Raw genomic sequence first — 6,000 nt, forward strand, 5'->3', positions numbered from 1 at the left:
ATTAGCCCTAAGCATAACTGTCACTGGGGTGTCAGCAGATCATGCAAAAAATAAATGAATGAGATCTTACAAATTCATACAAATTAGCGATAGACCTATAATCTATGGTAGATAGATAGATAGATGCTAAATTCCAAGTATACATACTAACATTTTACCTACAAAAATGTCTACTAATGTCTATGGGGCCCTTACAAATACATGAAACAAACAGGGAGCACTGTGTCATTCCAGAAGGGTGGTTGTGGCAGAGTGGGTTGAGTCCTGTTTTACTTTTAAGAGGGACGCCTCTGTTTGATTTATTTGTGATCTCACTGCATGTGGCCCCTGAGAGCCCAGGGTCCCGGGGTGTGTGCATCACACGCCCAATCTGTAATCCTGCCCTGGCTATGAGGAGGTATCACTACTGAGAGAAGAATAACATATGGACAAGATAATGTGAATCTGTGGCTCTAACAGTCTCTTTAGACACTGCAGTATGTTGAAAACACATTTTCCTTTTACTAAACAAATGAGTATGAAATACAATAAAGCGAGGTGGATCCAAACCATGAGATCTCTCTAGTGTGAGACTAAGTAGCTTTAAAACCTCTTAATGCATGATCTTAAAGACTACCAGGCAGGCAGAGCTTTGACAGAGATCCGGCTAATTAACAGCTTCCCAGCAGGATCTGCCCAAGATGCATGATGACCCACCAGGAAGGCAAACGTCGAGACAAAAATCATGCATTTTTTCCTGACAAAATGACTTGCAGCTAAAAAAAAAAAAAAAACAAACAAAAAACACGAATAGTTTTAGAATGTCAATATTATACAAACTCCCTCATTATTAGACAAAAACGGAAAATGCAGATTCAAGTTCTGAATTTAAATTGAGGTGGCCAAGAATTAAAATAGAGTATAATGTAAAGAAATTTATATGACTGCTGTTTTTTTTTTTTAATAATGCATTTTGTATTTAATTCCAAAATGGCCCATAAATGCATACACACTCAGAGAAAAGGTACAAAACTGTCACTGGGGCTTAAACACTTTATGTACAAATATGTAATTTTAAAGAACTAATATATACCTTTAAGGTATGATCATTTAGGGGTAAATAAGATACAAAGATGTACCTTTTACCTTTTGCACCTTTGGGTACCAGTACCAGCTTCATACCTATTTGATAATGTATAATTAATTACAGTATATTTTATAATAATTTTCCACTGTGATCTATCTATCTATACATACAGTATATAAAATGGATCACAATGGAAAACATTTTGTTGCCCAGAATGTCTTCAAAAGATCCCAAATATCCTCTTCCTGTCAATCTTCCTGTTAATTTAATTCTAAATGTGTGGTCAAATCTATTCAAATTCACACTCATGAATAAATTCCCGAAATTTGTCCTGCTTTGTTAGGGAATATTTCTTCAAATAGATTTTAATCTTCGAATTCAAGAGCTGAATTTTAACAGTGAAGTTTTACATTCCAGTTCTAACAAATTAAAATATCACTGTTCACTGAAATTAATAGGAAGTTGAATGGTCTGCTTTAAATATCATGCTGCTGGTCATTATTAAGTTTAGTCTCAAGGAGCATGACTGAAGTGTCTCATGGAAGACTGGGCAAAGAGCTTGAAATAACATTAATCAAATCCTGGGGGAATAGATCTTGAGGATGATCACGTTATGATCTATGAGAGCAGGTGTTTGTTTGTGTGTGTGTGTGTGTGTGTGTGTGTGTGTGTGTGTGTGTGTGTGTGTTTTGAGTGGCCGTTTTACTGGTAGATGGAGACGGCTGGTGTGGAGTCTTATCCCAGGCCAAAGCTCTGACTCAGCTGATGTTGATTGCATTAGTGTTGCTATATCTTCAGCTCCCTCCTTTCTCCTCTCTAGCTCTCTGTATGTGAATAAGAAACTGCGTGATTGAAGTTCTCCACTGCTCCTCATCCGATTGCACCTCTTGGTTTGTTAGCTGTGTCAAACATTATTCTGTTTCTTAGCCAAGCTCCAGAGACTAACTTGCTTTTTCTCACTCCTAATGTTACATACATTGCCTCTTTTTTTCTTCCAGGGCATTTTTGGCTTTGAAATGCACTTGACTCAAAAGCCTAGGGCATATCATAACAGTCTTTCCACAAAGAACAAAGCACCTTCGCAGGAGTCTCAAGGCCTAGACAGAACCTAGACATTTTGACACATTCTGTCCTGATTTTAAGGGGAAAATCTGTGCATCTCAAACAGTAAAGCATGACACAGCAATACCAAGGTTAAATAGGTTTGATTCCCAGGGATTGTATAAATCAATTAAAATCTACAGTATATCTTCAATCCCTTTAAAAAATATATCTACCAAATGTTTAAATAGCACTAGATAAAAATATAGATTTTCTGCTTACTTATTTAAATCCTGATATTGATCTAAAATAGTATGAGATATTACTATGACAAAAATTATACAACCAATTTAGTCTGATTCAAAAGAAATTCCTCTTATGAGCCAGTTCTCGTTCGTGAATCAAAAACATGCAGTGCAAATAGTGTAGCCTGATTCATGAAACAAATGACTCTTATGATTCAGATCTTATAAGTTACAGATTTGAATCAGTCTGAAACACTGTCCTGTACAGCTTTAGAAGAGAGAGGATTTCTTTCATATGTAAGGAAAATGGACATTATAACTGAATCAAATCAAAATTAGAATCACATAAAATTGCTGTGAATCTGAATGGAATCAGGGAATATGTAATAATAACTGGCTGTAAACATCGATGTAATCAGTCAGAAAAAAGTTTCCTTTACAGCTTTGGCAGAGAGAAACAATTTATATATAAGGCAAATTGGACATTATAGCACTCAAGAATTGGAACTCGCGGTCTTGTCCTGATGGCCGTCTAGGAGACAGGGTCTTCACTGGGGATCAGTCTCTGGGGCTCATCTAGTTGTCCTGGTCTCCGCTGACGTTCAGTGCTGTAGAGGTCATCTCTAGGTGCTGATCCACCATCTGATCTGGATACGGACTGGATCTAGGTGGCTGCAGTGACCATCTGATCTGGATACAGTCTGGATCTGGTGGCTACGGTGACCTCGGAATAAGAAAGAAACAGACTAATATTAGCGTAGATGCCATTCTTCTAACAATGTAACAAGTACATCGGGTGTTTTGGGAAGTGTTCCTGGTTCCGGTTGACCTAATTAATGTAGACTAACAATCCTTTAACGGATTTGAATTATAGAAAAGAGATGGGTCTTTAATCTAGATTTAAACTGACAGTGTGTCTGCTTCCCAAACAGTGTTAGGTAGATTGTTCCAGAGTTTGGGCGCTAAATAGGAAAACAATATCCCGCCCGCAGTTGATTTTGATATTCTAGGTATTATCAAATGGCCAGAGTTTTGAGATCACAGCGGACGTGAAGGACTATAATGCGAAAAGAGCTCACTCAAATACTGAGGTGCCAAACCATTCAGGGCCTTATAGATAATTAGCAAGATCTTAAAATGCATACAATGTTTAATAGGGAGCCAGTGCAGTGTTGACAGAACCGGGCTAATGTGGTCATACTTCCTGGTTCTAGTAAGAACTCTAGCTGCTGCATTTTGAACCAGCTGGAGTTTGTTTATTAAACGTGCAGAGCAACAACCCAATAAAGCATTACAATAATCTAGCCTCAAGGTCATGAACACATGAATTAATGTTTATGCATTTGACATTGAGAGAGCATAGGTTGTAATTTAGATATATTTTTAAGATGGAAAAATGCAGTTTTACAAATACTAGAAACATGTTTTTCGAAGGAAAGATTGCTATCAAAAAGTACGCCTAGGTTCCAAACTAATGACGAAGAATTTACAGAGCAGCCATCAAGTATTAGACAGTGATCTATGTTATTACATGCAAAAGTTTTTGGTCCAATAATTAACACCTCTGTTTTTTCAGAATTTAGCAGTAAGAAATTGCTAGTCATCCAGTTTTTGATATCAACTATACATTCCGTTAGTTTTGCAAATTGGTAAGTTTCATCAGGTCGCGAAGAAATATAGAGCTGAGTATCATCAGCATAACAGTGAAAGCTAACACCATGTTTCCTAATGATATCTCCCAAGGGTAACATGTAAAGTGTGAAAAGTAACAGCCCTAGTACTGAGCCTTGAGGTACTCCATACTGCACTTGTGATTGGTATGATACCTCTTCATTTACTGCCACGAATTGGACCATGCCAGTGCACTTCCTCTAATGGCAACAAAATTTTCTAGTCTATTTAAAAGAATGTTGTGGTCGATAGTGTCAAACGCGGCGCTAAGATCCAGTAGCACTAATAGAGAGATACAACCACGATCAGATGATAAAAGCAGGTCGTTTGAACTCTAATGAGAGCAGTCTCGGTACTATGATATGGTCTAAAACCTGACTGGAAATCCTCACATATATCATTTTTCTCTAAGAAGGAACATAGTTGTGATGATACTACCTTTTCTAATATCTTTGACAGAAAAGGGAGATTCGAGATCGGTCTGTAATTAATTAATTCTTTGGGATCAAGTTGTGGTTTTTTAATGAGAGGCTTAATAACAGCCAGTTTGAAGGTTTTTGGGACATATCCTAATGACAATGATGAGTTAATAATATTCAGAAGAGGATCTATTACTTCTGGAAGCACCTCTTGTAGGAGCTTAGATGGAACAGGGTCTAACATACAGGTTGTTGGTTTAGATGATTTAACAAGTTTATACAATTCTTCATTTCCAATACACTGTAAAAAGTGATAAGTTGACTTAACTTAAAAAAATTGAGGAAACCTGTTGCCTTAAAATAATTAATTAAATAATAATAATAATAAAAATAGGTAAGTGAACTTAACAATTCACTTAACTTATTTAAAAAAAAATCATTATTACTTAATAACTTTAAGGCTACGGGTTTCCTCAATTTTTTTAAGTTAAGTCAACTTATCACTTTTTACAGTGTAGAAGAGAATGAGTGGAATTGTTCCTCAGGGGATCTATAGCATACTATATGATATTATACTGTGCTGCTGTATAATGTCTGCACCTGCTAATGTTATATTTTTTGTTAATTTAGCCACTGTATTGAATAAATACTTGAGGTTCTGTTTGTTTTCTTCTAAAAGAGACGTAAAGTAAGCAGATCTAGCAGTTTTTAAGGCTTTCCTGTAGGAGAGAGTATTTTCCCGCAAAGCAATACAAAATACCTCTAATTTTGTTTTTCTCCAGCTGCGCTCCATTTTCCGGGCTGCTCTCTTTAAGGCCAGAGTGTGCTCATTATACCACGATGTTGGACTCTTTTCCTTAATCTTCCTTAAGCGTAAAGGAGCAATCATATCTAAAGTGCTAGAAAAGAGAGAGTCCATAGTTTCTGTTACATCATCAAGTTGTTCTGAGCTATTGGATATGCTGAGGAACTGAGATAAGTCAGGAAGATTATTTATAGCAGTCTTTTGTGGTCGAGGTGATGGTCCTACCATATTTGTAACAAGGAGTTGGCTTTACAGCTTTAGCTATATGGAATATACACAAAACTAGATAATGATCTGAGATATCATCGCTCTGCTGCAAAATTTCAATGCCACTGACATCAGTTCCATGTGACAGTATTAAATCTAGAGTATGATTTCAACAATGAGTAGGTCCTGACACGCGTGGTTTAACACCAATAGAGTTTAGAATGTCTATAAATGCTGATCCCAACGAATCTTATTCATTATCAACATGGATATTAAAATCACCAGAAATTAGGACTTTATCTGCAGCCAGCACTAACTCAGATAGAAAATCAGCAAATTTTTTAATAAAGTCTGTATGGTGGCCTGTATACAGTAGCCAGTACAAACATTGCAGGGGATTTATCATTAACACTTGTTTCATTGGATAACGTTATATGAAGCACCATTACTTCGAACGAATTATACTTGAAACCCGACCTCTGAGAAATACTGAAAATATTGCTGTAAATTGTAGCAACACCTCCCCCTTTACCTTTTGGACGCGGT

Source organism: Onychostoma macrolepis, chromosome 19 (genome assembly GCF_012432095.1).
Source record: "Onychostoma macrolepis isolate SWU-2019 chromosome 19, ASM1243209v1, whole genome shotgun sequence".
In the NCBI taxonomy this organism is placed as follows: domain Eukaryota; kingdom Metazoa; phylum Chordata; class Actinopteri; order Cypriniformes; family Cyprinidae; genus Onychostoma; species Onychostoma macrolepis.